Source organism: Pelodiscus sinensis, chromosome 18, assembly GCF_049634645.1.
Source record: "Pelodiscus sinensis isolate JC-2024 chromosome 18, ASM4963464v1, whole genome shotgun sequence".
NCBI classification, from domain to species: domain Eukaryota; kingdom Metazoa; phylum Chordata; order Testudines; family Trionychidae; genus Pelodiscus; species Pelodiscus sinensis.
The window spans coordinates 12,484,746-12,502,663 of NC_134728.1; the positions used below are offsets into that span (position 1 = coordinate 12,484,746).

A 17,918-nucleotide genomic window follows, 5' to 3' on the forward strand; every position below is an offset into this window, starting at 1 on the left:
TTGCTGACAGTGAAAACCTAACTGCCATTTTTGAACATACTTAAATACATACATTTGTCACACTAATACAGGAGCTACAGGGAGGGGGCAACCCCCTCCAAAAAAACCGACAGGGGCAAGAGGGGTCAAGAGCCGGTCAGCAGCTGTGAGAACTAATGGGGTGCCAGCATCAGAGGTTGGCAGCCCCAACGCACTCTGTTCTCCTGGCATGTCACTTGGGGGAGGGGGAGGGCCACCCCCACACTCACTGTTGGGAACTGTAGCAATGCATCCACAAGAGCAGAGCCACTTCTCCCACCATTGCTGGTGAATGCAGAATAGTCAGGCTGATGCTGGATCCTGACCAGTGCTACCCCTACACCACATCTTTCAAGGGAGTGGGACAGGGGAAAAGGTGGAGTGAGGGAGGGGAAAGAGTGAAGCAGAGATGGGGATGAGCATGGCCTGGGACAGAGGGGGGTTGTCCTGGCCCTTCCCTGGGCTGTGGGGTTAACTTGGCCAGTGGTCCCTGTGTGCCTCCTCACCAATCACTTCTGAATTAATGTATTAAGTAACTCAATGTATTTAAAATTACAGAATGTAGTTTCAGCAGAATGGCAAAATTGTCTTTGCCTTGTAAGGCAACATTAAACTTGTGGTATTATGATCTGTATTTTAAAGTAAAATTTATTTGGGGAAAAAAAGTTGATAATTTTGACCTGTTCCTTTCATGGAAACATAAGAACGGCCACACTTGGTCACACCAAAGGTCCATCTACCTCAGTATCCTGTCTGCCAATAGTGGCTAACACCAGATGCCCCAGAGGGAAGGAAGACAACAGTTAATCATCACATGATCTCTCTCCTGTCATCCATTTCCAGACAAACAGAGGTTAGGGACACCATTCCTACCCACCCTGGCTAATAGCCACTGATGGACCTAACCTCCATGAATCTATCTAGCTCTTTTTTGAACCCTGTTAAAGTCCTAGTCTTCACAACAGCCTCTTGGGAAGCTAAAATCCATATTACCTCTTCATATCCCCGGGCTGTTGGGAATAAAATAGCAGTAAGTTCCTTTACAGAAACAACCTGTTGATACCTGCTCCATAGTTGATAGCTTAAACAATTCACAACTCCTCAACATTTCAAGTTTTTGTTTTCCTCTGGGACAAGCCATCCATTTTTTCTTTTTTAAACTTAAGGAAAACAATTGTGGGATTCTGCAAATGGAGACACAAAAATCAGCATCTACTGTGAAGCTCCTACAGAAGGTTCAGTGCTCTAAATTCAATCTCCTTTCTTCTCACAAACTTTCCATTTGGCCAAGCAGGCTAATGCCAGTGATAAATTAAAAACCTGATATCTAATCACAATTACAGCAAGTGAGGTAGATCTCCAATGCTGATTTTTAAAAAAATGGTACATTTTAGAGTGAAACAGGCCTAACCTCTTTTTCTCAGGTACAAGTGCCCTAAGAAATTTTCACCAGCAAAATCTATGACTTTTTCTCTCATAAAATAAATTAGATGCGCAAATGATAGCATCTGCCCCTCTGATACCCAAATTCATGTAGACAAAAGAACAAATATTCAGGTTTGCACTCATGCCTACAGGAGAGGACAAAGTTGCTAACGTAAATTTTGAGGGCACAATCCATATTTTTGAAAGAAAGGCCACTTTCTGAAAATGTATTCCTATATGATCTTGCTTTGATATAAACTTTAAACGCACAAAATGATAAACTCATCTGCCTCAAAACTAGGGATGTTAGATTTTGTATATTTTAGTAATCATGTAGCTGCAACAATTTTTATTGGTTACATAGTTACTAAAATGGTCTCCGGTGTAGGGCTGGCAGCCAGTGCACTTGTGGCACCACTCCCGGGAAACCCCTGCCACCTCGCAGTGCTGCCTCTGATACAGATGCAGCAGTGCAGGGCAGCAGCAGCCCCTGTCTGCAGGGGACCCAAGCTTCCCGTGGACAGAGGCTGCAACGTGGCAGCCTCCTCTGCATTTTCTCCCCCTCATGCTGCTGCCTCCTGCCTTCCCACACTTGCTGCCATATCAGAGAAGCAGCAAGGAGGGCTCCTACGTGTATGGGCTCCTGCCTGCCCTTTGCCCTCCACGTTGCTGCCCCTGATAGCTGGTTCCCACCTGCTTCCACACTGCTGCCTCTGTGGGAGCCAGTGGGAGGGAGGGAGAAGGTGGCTATGTGTAAACTGGCATTCATGGGGAGCCAGCTCCCACTTCCTCTTGCTGCCTTTGATGGGAAGCCTTACATTTTAATAATATGTCCCATCGCTTTTCCATTTAGTTGTTTAGCATAGGAAAATGGCTAGTACAATTTACAATGGGGTCACTAATTTTCTTAATAGTGACTCTGAATGGTACATTTTTAAATCTTCCCTACCACTAGTGTTCCCACATGTTATTCTATAAATATCATAGGTTTTATGCAGCCAAGGTTGGAAGTACCACAGAATAAAAGCATCTACACGATGGAAAAAGTTTCATTTTTTCCGTTGCTTTAGCAATTTCTAGGCAGCAATTATAGAGGGAATCTCTCAAATTTTCTGATTTACGCAACTATTCTTCTGGTTTCAAAAATCCTGATAGTAATCAAACTCAGGTAAAAATAGAAGAATAGCTATAAATATGAGACAGGAGAAGATTTCACAGAAGACAAGACAGAAGTTACAATCTATGAGTTCTGTAATCCATACCTTCATAAAAAGGACTTTTGCTACTCCCAATTTGTGAATTATTTAATACAAAATAATAGATAGCATGCAAACTCCAGTTTCAAGCCAGTAAATATCTGATGCTCCGTGTAGAAGCAAGGTGGTGATTAAGTGTCACTCCCTCAATCTTAAACTTTTACATTTTGATTTAAAATACATAGAACAGAACAGCTCATGGAACCCTAACTAGGGAGCAGATACCACTCCTATTGCTATAGTTAAGGCATAACTAGCTACTTGTTAAAACATTACAAACATTTCTTTCACCCTGTAGCAAGGCAATTAAGCTTAATGGATGAAACACTAATTTTTCACTTTAAGATTCCAAAAATTGGAGTTGTTGTCTTGAGGGAAAATTAGTTTGGTACTTGTTGGCAGACAAGTGTCTGTATCAGAAAACTACTGTACAGAATTTTGGCATCTTAGGAATCTTTTCTTAAATAAGACTCAGGAGCAAGCTCCTATAGAAGCAATCACCTTTTACTTCTCTACAGAAAATAAGAGCTGAATTGGAAATACCGTTTTGTTACTGTGTAAGACAGCAAAGATCCTACCTATTTTTAGTTCATTTTTTCACTAAGAAGTCTGGTAAAAATATTGTTGTAACAAATTTAAGTTTTTAATTTTAAAGTTATTTTTAAACAAGATTCTAGTAATCTTTTAAAATAAGAGAAATGGTTAAGTAGCACTTTGGTTAGTACCTGGTAAGACTCCAGTAAACCGATCCAATCAGAGCAAAACTGGGAAACTTAACACATTCTCTGATCCTCAAACAAAATCCAGGACTATGTAGCACTTTAAAGACTAACAAGATGGTTTATTAGATGATGAGCTTTCGTGGGCCAGACCCACTTCCTCAGATCAAAAAAAGTTTTGATCTGAGGAAGTGGGTCTGGCCCACGAAAGCTCATCATCTAATAAACCATCTTGTTAGTCTTTAAAGTGCTACATTGTCCTGGATTTTGTTTCAGCTACACCAGACTAACACGGTTACATTTCTATCTCTGATCCTCAAGTTGGTTGCAAACTAGCTTTCTTCCTTTGAATTAAAGTAGCTCTGCTTTGACCTGCCCTGCTTTCCTTTCTCCTTTCCTCCCTGTTCTCACCTTCCTTGTGCAATGCTCCACATTAGCTACATAATTAGTGATCTACCTTCACAGAATACATATTGTAAAGCAAATAGATGTGGAGATCTCCAGTTTTGGAGACAGTTTGTGAAAGTTGGAAATTGCATTTGGCAATAAGATGAGTGGGCCCTAAAGCAAGGAGCATGGGCAGAAAGTAAAGTGTTCTAGCTGAAATGGTGAAGGGCCAAGGATTTCTCTATGAATGAACTACCTGAAAGAATGCAAAGGAATTCTCTGATATCTATTGAGGTTTCAAAAACAAAATTAACCACCCACATGATTTACACTAAAATCAGGGTATTAACACTAATCTGACATAGTTATACTCTAATCTTCAAATCTGTGTTTGAATCTACTGCTTTACATGCAAATATTTAGTACCATGTAAATCTGACAGAATAGACTCATGATTGTTACAAATATTATACGTTTATTAATCATCTCACTTACTAATACATCAGATTACATGCACCATATCTCTAATTTTTGCAGCCAGTGATGTTATACACAGAAATAATTACATATATTTATTTTAGAGGCAGCTAGAGTCCATCCGTCTGTGTCTCTGTGAATCTGTATGCAGCTTCTTCTTATCCTAACTTAAAACAAGGGAGGGGGCTCATCGGCGGGATTGCACAGTCATCATGGGGGCGGAGGGCAGTAGACATCTGTACTGCAGAGTGACCACTGGGGGCAGCCTCATCAGGAAACAAGTGGCCAGCTGGGGATAAGACTTGTCTTTTTGCTGGCCACCAGCCCAGGTAAGTGACTCCCCTGCCCCAAACACTTCCCTCCTCAGCCCTAGTGCCAGACTGGGGGGGGGGGGGGGGGAGGGAAAGCCCTGCTGCCCCCACCACTGTGCCCCCTTCCCCAGAACACCACCAGGGCTGGGCAACACAGCCTCCCCGCCCCCCATGACCCACAGGGGCCCCCTCCCATCACTGTTGGGCTGGTTAGTGTAACTATGCCAGCAGATCAGCACGGTCCCCTATGCCCCCAGGCCTGGGGAGCACCTCCAGGGCAGGTCTATGTGGCTCCTATTCCCCCTCCTTCCCCCCCCAGGCGCATTGGGTAAGTCTTCTAGCATAAGAATATATTGCTACTTTGAATTCAAAGCACTTTGCAAATATGAACCTCAAACACCTTTGTGTGGCGAGGAAGTATTATGCCCGTTTTACAGTTGGGGACATAAAGACATAAAAAGGTTAACTGGCTTGCCAAGTTCTCACAGGAAGTCTGTAGCAGAGCCAAGAATAGTTCATCTTGTGCCTTAACCACAAGTCTGTCCTTCCTTCCTACTGCACATAAATATGTATAGTATAAAGGCATAGTAGGAAAGAAAGAAAAAATTTAGTTCTAGTATCCTACTAGTAAACTAGGTAAAATAAAGACCAGACCTTTGCAAAGATTCATCTTAAGATAGATATCAAGAACCCAAGTAACTTACTACATTCATGCTTTGCTATAAAATTACCATAGACTGAAAGTTGTCTTTGAAGTCATTGATTCTGCAGACACCTAAAGCAATAGTGGGCAACCTGCAGCCCATTGGGGATCTATATGTGGACCATGAGACATTTTGTTTACTGTTGCCCACACACAGGGTTGCAGATTCTGCTGGTTTCTGTCCATGTATGTTTTTTTTGCTACCGATATTACTACAGTGATGCGCATGTAAAGCAATGGTATGTGAAGTGAGCTGCCCGCTGATTGTATGCAACATGGACAGCGAGAACCGTGCATTCCCTTAGTATCCAATCAAAGTGAATGCTACGGTTCAATCTGCATACCCCACAAATTCTAGGTATGCAAGTGCAGTTAACAAAACTACCTATCCTGGGAGGCCATCTTGTTTAGGACAATCTTGCAGCCCACCAAGATGAAGGAAAGCTGTTCATGCAGCCCACTCACTAGTCTTGTTGCTCAACTAGAGTATCATCTTAATATTGCTATTCAAAAATTATAGAATGTCTATGCAGGAATAGCTGAAGTTCAGTTGTAGCACCTTGATAGTTAGTGAGCTAGATAGGTGCTACATTCCATATACCATCTTTAGTAATTTCACAAATACCGTTAGCATTTACAATACATGACAAGGAATAGTAAACTAACCCCAGCTGCCAAGATTTTAAATGTACATGATTATATAGTGATCACTTTTCAGTTCAGAAAATGATCTAATTTGAATAATTTTTACACAAGTTGCTATAAAAATGCTGCAGTATTGTCAGGGCACATGATCAGGGCTAGATATAGCTCACTGTAGGGATACATCCCTTTGCTATGCCCTCCTACATGACCAAAGCCATTACCATCCCCCAACTGCAGCAGCCTTGGTAAAAATAGCTTTTTGCTGGCTTTTGCTTTGCCTGTAGTTTACATAAGCACTTTGAGAGATGGGGATCCTTGCAGTGGATTTAAGTACTCAACAGTTTAATAGAACATTTCTTGAGTGGTTTGTGCATTTTGGACACAAATTATAGGGCAGATCCTGTAAACCCTTACATATGTAAGAAAGGCTATGGGATTTGGCCTTAGATGTGTGTATCTTTTTGAAATCTTAGTAAATCATACACATAGGTTTTATAGTAACTGTAATTATTCATTTTCAAGCAGTTCATATAGAAAGTCAATTTATAATATGTTTATTGGTTTATATTACAGATTGGTGTTTTACATCCTAGTAGACTTCAAATCAAATGGTGCCCATAAAGCACTGAAATGGGTAACAAATCATGCTTATTTAAAAATTAGCTACCCATTTTTTTCTTTACTAGCTAATGGTTTATCTAAGATTAATTTAGATATATAAATAATATTTTTAAATGATTTTTTTTAACTGAATGAAAATGTTTTTTTCCTTCTGCAGAAGAGAATACAGAATCTGGCATTACAATATAGGCCTGAAACTTATTACATTTAATTTTAGTCATGCTTCTTTTCTTTTCAAGCAGATCTCTACCTTCTATTTCCCCCCATACTTGGGGTTTTCCTTTCTTGTCTTCTCTTCTAAGGCCCAAGTGCCCCATGTTTCACACATTTGATTTTACATCCTCGTTTCCACCACCATAAAAACATCATCCCACATAACTGCTAGATGTGCCTCCTTCAAAAGCCTATCAGTACCGCTCCTAGATTTGTCACAGAAAGTATTACACAACAATAGAAGTGCTCTTTCACCCTGGGGACCGTATGTGCTGCATCTGCAGTGCTCCCAGCCTAGGGAAAGATTGGGAATTGAACCTGGCTCTGTCACATGGCAGGACAAAACACTGCCAACTAGACCGGCATAGATTCACATGTGTGTCAAATTTTCTATTGCACTTTACCTTGTTAGAACACTTTTAGCTTTTTTCTATTTTTTAAACAGATATTATATGAGGTTTTGCTGTTTCTCTTTAGGCTGTTGTTCTGATGAATGCATTCCTTTAATTGTCTTCCTTTAATTGTCCTCACTCTCATAATGTTCCTTTTCTGCGCTAGCACACCAAAAACATCAAGAGCTCTCAGAGAACTCTATATTCTACAAGATGCAGCACACCCTAAGACAGAACACCAGAAATGATGGATTCCAAAGTCAGGGAAAAATTTCTTAGTAGCTATTCATAAACAATGTCAAAAACTGTAAAATGCTAAAAATATCACTGTCACACACCTGTTCCACATTTGCTGCTGTCAGAGTGCTTTGTAAAAATACACCACTTTGGTAAGCTATTTCCTGTCAGGGCAGTATTTGCTCTGGGTTTTTCACAGAACCACACAGACCTAAATGGAGAACCTCCCTTGCAGGTCCCCTATATTAAAAGCTGATTGTTCCAGCCAATAGAAGTCTGCAGTTAACATCAGCTGTCATGACACTTTAATCATAGTGGAGTCCACTAGCCTATCATCAAATCCACTCGGCAAATAGGAGTCTAGCTGTTACAAAGGTAATGCAAAAATGACGCAGTCAACTCTGCACTCTTTTTGGCTTCCTTAAACATTTATTTATAACTTGTAACTACATTTTATGCCTACAGATTTTTTTCCAACAGCTGTTCCCTTCGTGCACAGCTGTAGAGAGACCTTAATTTTTTTCCTCTTGTACTGAAATGCAGCTCCTCCTCCATACATTCCCATCACAACTTGAAACAATCTCACATACAAGGGTTTTTTAGTTGCATATAATAAGTGAGAGAGAGAAGGGGGGAGTGAAAATTAATGATCAGAAAGCAAAATAAAAAAAAGTTAGAATAGTCTCTTTTTGATTTATTTTAATTCTCAAGGTAGCTGTGGTTTTACATAGGAATAGCAACCAAGGTCTAATATAGTTTTAAAAAATAATTTTCTGACAATTTAGATTTCTAATTATTATTGAAAATTAAAACTAAATTATGCAGTTCTGTGGATATTCTCAGCTTATTTTACACTATTAAAAGTTAACAGAAGCAAAACAATCAATTTAAGCACAATGGTACCTCAAAAACAAGTAACACCATATACAGTTTATAGAAACCACTTCCCCTCAATTAACCCTCCAACATATCTTTCTAAATAAATCCACTTCAGTGCACACTGAACACAATTTTTCTTTTACAAACAGAGGAATCAAATTAAAGGAAACTTTTAGTACACAAAACCAAAAATTCAGCACAAAAATAATCTACTTTCTTATTGATTCAAATTTTATTTTAAATGTCTGTTTCTTAATTTTCACCAAATGCTCAACTGCAGAGAAAAATTATATTTTTTCCAAATTATACAAATGCGAATTCATGTTCTTTGGAGGGCAAACTTTACAGCATTCACCTTATGGAAGATATATTTCACCTATGATGTTACAGTTTACACTGTAAATTGATTTATACAAAACATTACTTTCATCCTTTTGCATCAGTGTTTTCAATAAGTGTATTCTGGTGTCTGGAGGACATAAATTTGATGTTTATGAAAAGGAACAACTAATATCATGTTAGAGCGAAGTACGGTGATTGCAAGCACTGTGAAACTCCCCACTTAACTCTATCAACACGTGTCAAATCTTTGTGTATGCCACACTGGTTGCTTTTAGAACCTTAGACTTTTCTTGTGACGAAAATATCAGTCATGCCATTTTATTGCCAATTGTGGCCTTGGACTACAGGGCTAGGATCACAACATTCAACTAACTTCTCTGGTGACATAACCTAAGATTATAAACAAAGGTTACACTTTTACTCAAGCCCTATATACACTTGGTGCACCTGCTCAACAAATTACTTAAAATCGAAACTGCTACTTAAAACAGTTACTAAAAACTAAATTTGATAAAGACTAATTTCTCCTAGCAGGAACATGAACAGTCATGCCAGGCCTCTGGTCAAAGTGGGGGAATGGCTCAGTTCCCCACTCCTGGAAGGAGGTGGGGCTTTTGACAAAGAGGTAGAGTTAACGGCAGGTGGCCCTCAGCACTGCCCAGGCCCAGGTAGCCCACTGCCATGCTTCCTGAAACATGCCACACAGTGCCCCTGCCTCCTCAAGGAGCCTCTTTGAATCACCAGACCTTGAGGCAGTGCCCTCCTCCGGCCCTGTCAGCAGGCCAGTATCCCAGGTCTACATGTACTGACTTTAATAAAGTTACAACAGGAATGAATTAATCCCATTAAATCTTTAGTAAATTTTACAAGCATAAAATAATAAAATAGTACAATGCTTGATATAAAAGTCTGTTGCTTCTTACTATACACCTAACAATGCAACAAGAATTTCATGAAGAATTTATCTGAAGTCAAATCTGGAGCAACACAACACTGATTAACTATTTAGTAAGAACTTGGAATACATTAATCAAGTTACACATCGATGGATTATTCATGTAAGTATTGGACATTAGTTAAACTGAAAATAGCCTGCAAAGTTTCTAATGTTAACTATTTATTGTCAACCTGTCAACAGTTTTACACCATCTCTCACTGACCCAAAATTAATTTTATCTGCCATGACAAGTTATGAATTAAAATTCTTCTCATATGGCCATCAAGTAAATTTGCCTTGACTGAAAATTAAAAAATACTGGATTTGAAAAAAAGAAAACATTGTCTAATTGAAATTTGCATACCTTAAAAAAAGAAAAGAGAGAAATTGGCTTTTAACTTCAGCATACACACACACCCTTGCACAAGCTTATCAGGTAGTCGAGTGGAATACTTCACTACTCGCTTCCCCCCACTCCCTTGCTGTCTCTGTCTGAGAGGTAGCGTGTGTGTGGGGGGAGAGGGGGGGCGAATACAAGATGGTGCTGGGGGGAGCTGGCTTAAAAGCTGGTTCCCCCAGCACCATCTCCGCAGAGCTGCCTTCCCCCTCCAGCACTGCCTCCATCAGAGGCAGCGGGTTGGGGAGGGCATAGGAGAGACTGCTCCGGAAACAGCCCCTGTCTGCGGGAGTCCCAGTGGAGAGCTGGGCCCCTCCATGGACAAGGGCTGATGTTACCAAGCAGTCCCTGTTTGCAGAGGCCTGGACTGGGCCACAGTGAACAGGAGCTGCTGCTGCTGCTGGAGCAGCCTCTGTTTGCGGCAGCCAGCCTTGGCCACTGCGAACAGGGGCTGCTGGACTCGGTATAAGTTGGGACCAAGCAGTCCCGGCTGACACCGATCTAGGACGCTGTACCTCTGCATTTTAAATGTAGTAAGAGCCTAGTGGCTCTTACTACATTTAAAATGCAGAGCTGCGGCGTGGGCGGCTCAAGGAGTTACCGCTGCTGTAGCTCTGCAGAGTGGTCCTTATCAACAAATCATGTAATCAATACAAATGGTATTGAATACAAGATTAGCCAGATAACCACAATTTAACTTGCTTATTCCATTGGTTTATACTCTATTTCTGAGTTTGTATGTATGTATTAAGGTGTTCTTTTCACAAAAGCAATAAAGATAAAACCGAAATCTGCCACTCTCCAAAATAGTTTAAACTATAAAAACCATAAACAGACTTTACAAAAAATTACAAATTGTCTTCCCATCCTACTGCTGGCCTTTCATCAGCTGATGCTATTATGCAGAATTTCTATACTCCATTCTTCCTCTCTGCTAAAGCAGTTAAAACAAATTAATTAAAAAAAAATATTCTTCAAAGTTCTCCTGAAGTTGCTTGGTTCATTTTCAGACCATCAAAGTCGCTCTACTGGTGTAGAATTGCAAGTAACGTGTCCTACCGTACCTACACTTGTAAACCTCCTCTAGCTTTCTCCTTCTCTGAAATGGCAGACAGCAGCAGGAGAAAACATAGCAAGGCATTCAGGCAGGAAATAGCATGAGAACAGGCTCTCTCACGCTACTTCCAGCCCTTCCTGATATTGGAGGAGTGTGAAATGGCTTGCAAATAGCTTCTCTCACACCATTTCCTTTTCCACTCCAGTCAAAACTATGAAGTGTCAGCTAAAAGATGTGCTCAATATTAAAAAGAACCAAAAATCAAACTCCATCTGATGAAGTGGGTCTTTGCCCACGAAAGCTTATGCTCCTACACTTCAGTTAGTCTATAAGGTGCCACAGGACTCCTCGTCGCTTTTGAAAAATCAAACTGTATCCTCACCAAGCCCAAGTTAATTAAAGCAGAAATTCAAATGTTTGGGAGCATGGTCTACTGCTTAGAATTCTATACATTGACTAGGAGGATCAAAGTTCTATTCCCAAGCTCTCACTTGATATTGGCCTGACCCAAAGACCATGGAAGTCAGTCAGTCACTCCATGAACGTCAGTGGGCCTTGGATCAAGTCTTGTGGGATCCTGAGGAATTCACTTAAATCCTTTTTGCCTTATCTGACCTTGTAAAAGGGGAACCCAGAGAGATTTATATCAAGATTATCCACTAATTTTGAGAGCCCAGTTTGAGATGCCCAGGAAATGATTTGTCAAGAATGTGATGTTTTATTGCACTTTATATGTTCAAAGCTCAGCTTCCATTACTTCCATTGAACTATGAGTTCTCAGCAAATGAGACTCCAGAATCTCTAATTTGGGACCCAAGAAATAGAACACAGTTAGTGACCACATATGAAGAATTTAGTTTAAGTTACCCTGCAGATGTACTGACTGGACTGCGTAAGTCCAGTTACCACAGGCAGGGAGGGAAATCACCCAGGCCTGAAGTGGCAGCACATATGTATTGGCTTGGGTGGCAGGCAGCCCCCTTCAAGGGCTGCAGGGCTGCACTGGAGGCCAGTGTGGGGGCCCATGGCAAATGGGGAATGGAGCTCCCACCAGACATAGAATGTTCCCCAGCTGGTACTTCCCCCATTTGTACTCTCAGGCAGCTCTGGGTCAGGGGAGGGTTTAAGTGAGTAGGAAAGGGGGCTGCTGGGCAGATGGCACAGAGAAAGATTGGGGGCTGTTAAGCAGGAGAGCCATGTCCCATCCAGTCACAGTGCTCTTCTGATTTTTGCTCCCAAGCAGCCTGCTGAAGCTGGGGTTTGGGAAGTTCCTAGTGACTGTTAACACTGGGGGTGAAGGGAGAGGGAGGCAGAACAGTGAGATGGGATGAGGTGGGAAAGGAGCAAATGGGATCGGTGAGACTGGGGGGCAGGTTTTAAGACTCTATGCTTTCAGTTACTCACTGCTGACAAGGGCGAGACAGTCTTCCTGTTCTCAGTTAAGGTGTCTGAATTCCACACAACCAATACCAGTCCAGAGCTGCAATTGCTCAGCTCTACACTTAAGAATGCCTGATACAGAGGAAATTTTGAGGGAATGTAGCTGTTGAAATTTAAGAAGTCTACTGAATACAGTAGAACCTCAAACCCAAGTTACACCTCATTTAGAACTAGAAGTATGCAATCAGACAGCAGCAGCAGCAGCAGCAGCGAGAGAGAGAGAGAGAGAGAGAGGCAAATACATTACAGTACTGTATTTTTAGTGGTTTATATTTAACAAAATGAAAGTTTAAAAAAAGATTTGACAAGGTAAGGAAACTGTTTTAATTCAAATTAAGATGGTTTCATGTGCTGGTTTCATTTAAATTAAGATGGTTAAAAGCAACATTTTTCTTTTGCATACTATGTTTCAAAACTGTATTAAGTCAATGTTCAGTTGTAAACTTTTGAGAACCATAAACTTTTATTCAGAATGACAAAGTTACATACAACCTCCATTCCCAAGGTGTCTGTAAATCTGAGATGCTAACACAGGGGTTGGCAACCTTTCAGAAGTGCTGTACCGAGATTTAATTTATTCATTTCTATTTACAGATCTGCGTGCGACTGATACTTTTCTAAGTCAATAATACTGCCATTAGTGGCTGAGAATAGGGATGTTAAAGACTAGTTGACTAGTCAACTATCCGATAAGCAAATGCTCATCTGATAGTCAGTCAACTAGTTGATTCCTCCCTCCCCCTTTGTTGCCTCTATTAGGGTATGTCTACACTACCCTCCTAGTTCGAACTAGGAGGGTAATGTAGGCATACCGCACTTGCAAATGAAGCCCGGGATTTGAATTTCCCGGGCTTCATTTGCATAAGCGGGGAGCCGCCATTTTTAAATCCCCGCTGGTTCGAACCTCGTGCAGCGTGGCTACACGGGGCTCGAACTAGGTAGTTCGGACTAGGTTCCTATTCCGAATTACCGTTGCTCCTCGTGAAACGAGGTGTACCGGTAGTTCGGAATAGGCACCCTAGTCCGAACTACCTAGTTCAAGCCCCGTGTAGCCACGCTGCACGGGGTTCGAACCAGCGGGGATTTAAAAATGGCGGCTCCCCGCTTATGCAAATGAAGCCCGGGAAATTCAAATCCCGGGCTTCATTTGCAAGTGCGGTATGCCTACATTACCCTGCTAGTTTGAACTAGCGGGGTAGTGTAGACATACCCTTATATATTATATAGAGGCAGCAAAGGGAAGGGGTACGCCGCAGATCAGCTGTGCGGCAGCTGCCCCTTTAAAATGCTGCCTCTGGCGTTTCAAAGGGGCAGCTGCCAAGGAGCCCAGAGTCAGCTAGGGAGTCCCCAGCTGCCCCTGAGTTCCCAGAGGCGTTTCCCCAGAACCTGGGGTCACTCCCCATCTGATCCCAAGTTCTGGGGAAATGCCTCGTGGAACCTGGGGGTCAGCTAGGGTCAGCCCGGGGGGCTCTTGTACATTTCAAAGGAGGAATGCAGAAGTGTCTATCGACTAGTTGATGGAAATTCCATTGACTACTTGACTAGTCAATTAACCGCAATTTAACATCCCTAGCTGAGAACTAATGCTTCCTGCTGCCAGGATCTTTGTATTTTTTTTAAAAAATACATTATTTTGACGGCTTTTCTTCTTTCCTCCCTCCGGCTTTGGGTGCCTCAAAATAACACCAGGTCAGTGCACATGGGGGAAGCTGGAGACTGTCAAAGAGCAATCATTTTCCCAGTCAGTACTATGCATTAAGATCACTGGAGGAGAAGCCCTTGCAGCCACACGGCCGTGACCCCAGCAACCTGAGCAGCCGCTGCCTCCATGTGGCCCTGGCCCCAGTTGCTGGAGGAGCAGCCGCATGACCCAAGTCTTGGCCCCACCTGCCGAAGGAGCAGCCACTGCGGTCATATGGTCCAAGTCCCGGCCCCGGCCACCAGAGGAATAGCTGCTGCTGCAACATGGCCCCAACCTCCAGAGCAGTTGGGCAGTTACTACATGGCCCTGGACACAGTCACAGGAGTCAGGGACAGCAAAAAGCTGTCTGGCTGAGCCTCCATGCACCCACCACCGCCACCAGCAGCAGCTCCCCTTCCACCAGGGCTCACTGCTGTGCAGCTCTGCAACAAAATTAGGCAGGCAGAGAAGGGGGAGAGCACCAGCCGCTCTTGCACAGCCCAATCTGCAGCTTCCCCACCTGCCTCTCAGAGCTGGTGCTGTGGCTATGCAGTAGGCTCCAGCGGCAGCGCAGGCTCCCCACTGTGTGAGAGAAGGGGTGGCTGAGCTTCCGCCGTGTATGCCCCTCAAAATTGGCTCGTGTGCCATTTATGGCATGCATGCCACACGCTGCCAACCCCTGTGTTAAGGTAGGTACAAATGGCAACTTTTCAAAGGCTTATACTTTGGCTGAGTTTGAGTCCATTTCACAGGGCCTCCAAAAGTCATATCTGACACAAAGGCCACCCCAAACAAATTTAAAGTCCTTGCTCTAAAGCATGTGAGGAGCCTAAAACTTTTCAAAACTTTTTAATGTGGACAAAACAATGGATGTCTCTCTAGTCTCTCTCTTGGAAATGGCTGAACCAAAATGGATAAAACTTTTAAAAAATTCAGCCTGAGGCAGACATCTAGCATGCAAAATTTCATCCCAAATTATTAAATTTTGGCAAAGTTATAAGCAACTAAAAACAGGGTCCCTACCACAGGAAGTATCTGACAACTTTAGTAACAACCCTGCCTATAGAAGCTGAGCCCTAAATAATTAAAATGCTTATTCAGATTAGTTTTAAGATTGTGTGGGATAAGACTGCACTTGTCTAAAAATATTTGCTGTGTATATGGCACAATTTCTGAAGTGGGTTTAAAAAAATGTTAACAATCTGTGTGGACGAGGCCAAAGTCTCCTCATGAAAAAATGGTAGCAATTACTGCAGTTTGATCCTTGAGCTCCCAGACCATGAATTAACATCTTAATGCATTCCTTTATTTTTATATATATATATATATATATATATATATATATATATATATATATATATATATATATATATATATATATATATATATAAATGAGAGAGAGAGAGAGAGAGAGAGAGTCTTAACAATGTTTGCTATTGTATTCAGCTTCACAGGGTATAATATTAACTCATTCAGAAATTACAGCAAAATTAATGTCCCTGCTGAATTAATTCTATACAGTTATGTTCTGGAATCATGTGGTTTTGGTAATACATTTAAGACAATAATCAGTGCAACTTTTATTTTCAGATAACAAGACAACCATCCAAATCAGATGATGCCCTTTAAAGAATTTATTTATTATTTTATTCCTTAAAAGCATTACACAAACTGCAAATTAGATTGATGTAAAGACTACCTTTAAAAATATTGAAAGGAAGCATTCTGATTAACCAAGAGCACAGCATGAAGACAATGCATTATAATGGAACCTAGTTAATCCATACTTCACATGTCGGCATGAATAAATGGTGATCTCCCCAGTGCTGAAAGATTCAACAGAAGAGGCTGCAGTGAGTTCTCGTATTATCGAGATTGCATTACTTTCACAAAATGCACAGCAGAACATTGACTGGTACACAAAAGCATTACAACAAAGTTTCAAAGTCAAGAGAGGATCAAGAATTTAAAGGTATTTTGGAATCTATCTGCATCTTTAGGAACCTAAACACCTTTACAAATCTGATCCAGAACAATTTTTCGTATACATTTGTACAGTACAGGCAGTCCCCGGGTTACGTGGATCAGACTTATGTCGGATCCCTACTTACGAGCAGGGTGAGGGAACCCCGCACTAGCTGCGCCCTCCCCCCTCAGCAGACCGCCGAGACGCGCTGCGGCAGTCCCGCCGCCCACGTCCTCCGCGGCGAGAAAAGCTGCTCCGTGTCTCCCTGGTCTGCTGGGGGGGGAGGAGCCCCCAGCAGACTAGGGAGACGCGGAGCAAAGCTGTGGAGGACGCGGGCGGTGGGACCACGGCACATCTCGGTGGTCCCGCCGCCCGCATCTCCCTGGTCTGCTTGGGGGGGGGGGGGGCGCAGCTAGTGCGCCCACCCCCCCAGCAGACCAGGCTTTTCTCGCCTTGGAGGACGCGGGCGGCGGGACCGCCAAGACACGCCGCGGTCCCGCCGCCCCCGTTCTCCGCGGTGAGAAAAGCCTGGTCTGCTGGGGGATGTGGGGGGGGGGGCGCAGCTGGTCAGTTTCAGCAGTGGCTGAATCAGCTTTTGTGAAGCTGGGGTAGAGCAGCTGGGGGGCTGCCGGGTTGGTCCCGCAGCGCCGCACCTTGGCGCTGTGGGGACCAACCTGGCAGCACCCCAGCTGCTCTGTCCCAGGTGTCCCCAAGTCAGCTGCTGCTGAAACTGATCAGCAGCTGATTCCAGGAAGCCCAGGGCAAAGCAGCTCTGCCTCGGGCTTCCTGTAGTCAGCCGCTGGTCAGTTTCAGCAGCGGTTGAATCGGGGACACCTGGGGTACAATATGTACCAGTTCCCACTTACATACAAATTCAACTTAAGAACAAAGCTACAGTCCCTATCTTGTACATAACCCGGGGACTGGCTGTACTGGGTAAAATGGGGCCCTCTCCCAGAGGCTCTACCACAATACATTGAACAGCGTGTACTTTTGTGATGATTATCACTGTTTTATAGTTGTGCATCTACACTTGCCCATTAACCATTACAATTCCATTGATAGTTCACACCAGCTATCCCACTCACTAATATAATGTTGTGAAGCTTTATTACAGGACAAAACAAATTCAAGTTACGGAAATGTGTCTTTGGTGTGACAAACAAGTACTGAGGAACTTAAATGGAGACAATGAACCTTACTTTCTTTAATATCAAACACTAATGTTTACCTGAATAAAAATCCAAGCTTTATGCCCTTCATGGATTAGACAGGAATTTTCTGTATTCTGCATCACTAATCAGAAATAATAATACATATTACAGTGCCATTTCTGTAAACACTTCTATTCCCTGCCCCCAAGTGTGACTCTCCTGGGATGAGGCATACCTGGGTGGTCGACAAATACCTTTGATGTCGCGAGGGGAGCGTCCAGACTATCGCGCTGAGCCGACAAACAGCTGATCAGCTGTTTGTCGGCTCAGTGCGGCAGCCATGTAAATTTAAATGAAGCGGCGATTATTTAAATCGCCGCTTCATTTTACTATGTCCGGTAGCCTAATCTACATGCCTCTGTCGCCAGAAGCATGTAGTCTAGACGTACCCCTAGTTTCCTCAATATAGTTCCCTTCTCACACCTACAGCACATTCCAAATAGAGCAAAAATGATGAAAGCTCCCAGACCACTCATTTTCTAAAGAGAATTAAAAGTAACTAGTTACTAGTCCAATTAAGTATCAGAGGGGTAGCCGTGTTAGTCTGAATCTGCAAAAGCGACGAGGAGTCCTGTGGCACTTTATAGACTAACTGAAGTGT

At 42.6% G+C, this 17,918-nt stretch overlaps 1 protein-coding gene and 1 long non-coding RNA gene across 5 annotated transcripts in view; one reads left to right on the forward strand and one right to left on the reverse strand.

Moving 5' to 3' along the window:
- GNAS (GNAS complex locus) overlaps nt 1–17,918 on the reverse strand; it is a 270,305-nt gene that overhangs the window by 32,273 nt on the left and 220,114 nt on the right. The window lies entirely within an intron of this gene.
- LOC142818843 (uncharacterized) lies at nt 4,474–7,471 on the forward strand. Its single transcript, XR_012896500.1, has 3 exons — nt 4,474–4,611; nt 6,515–6,575; nt 7,334–7,471. It is a non-coding gene; the product is annotated as an uncharacterized LOC142818843 (long non-coding RNA).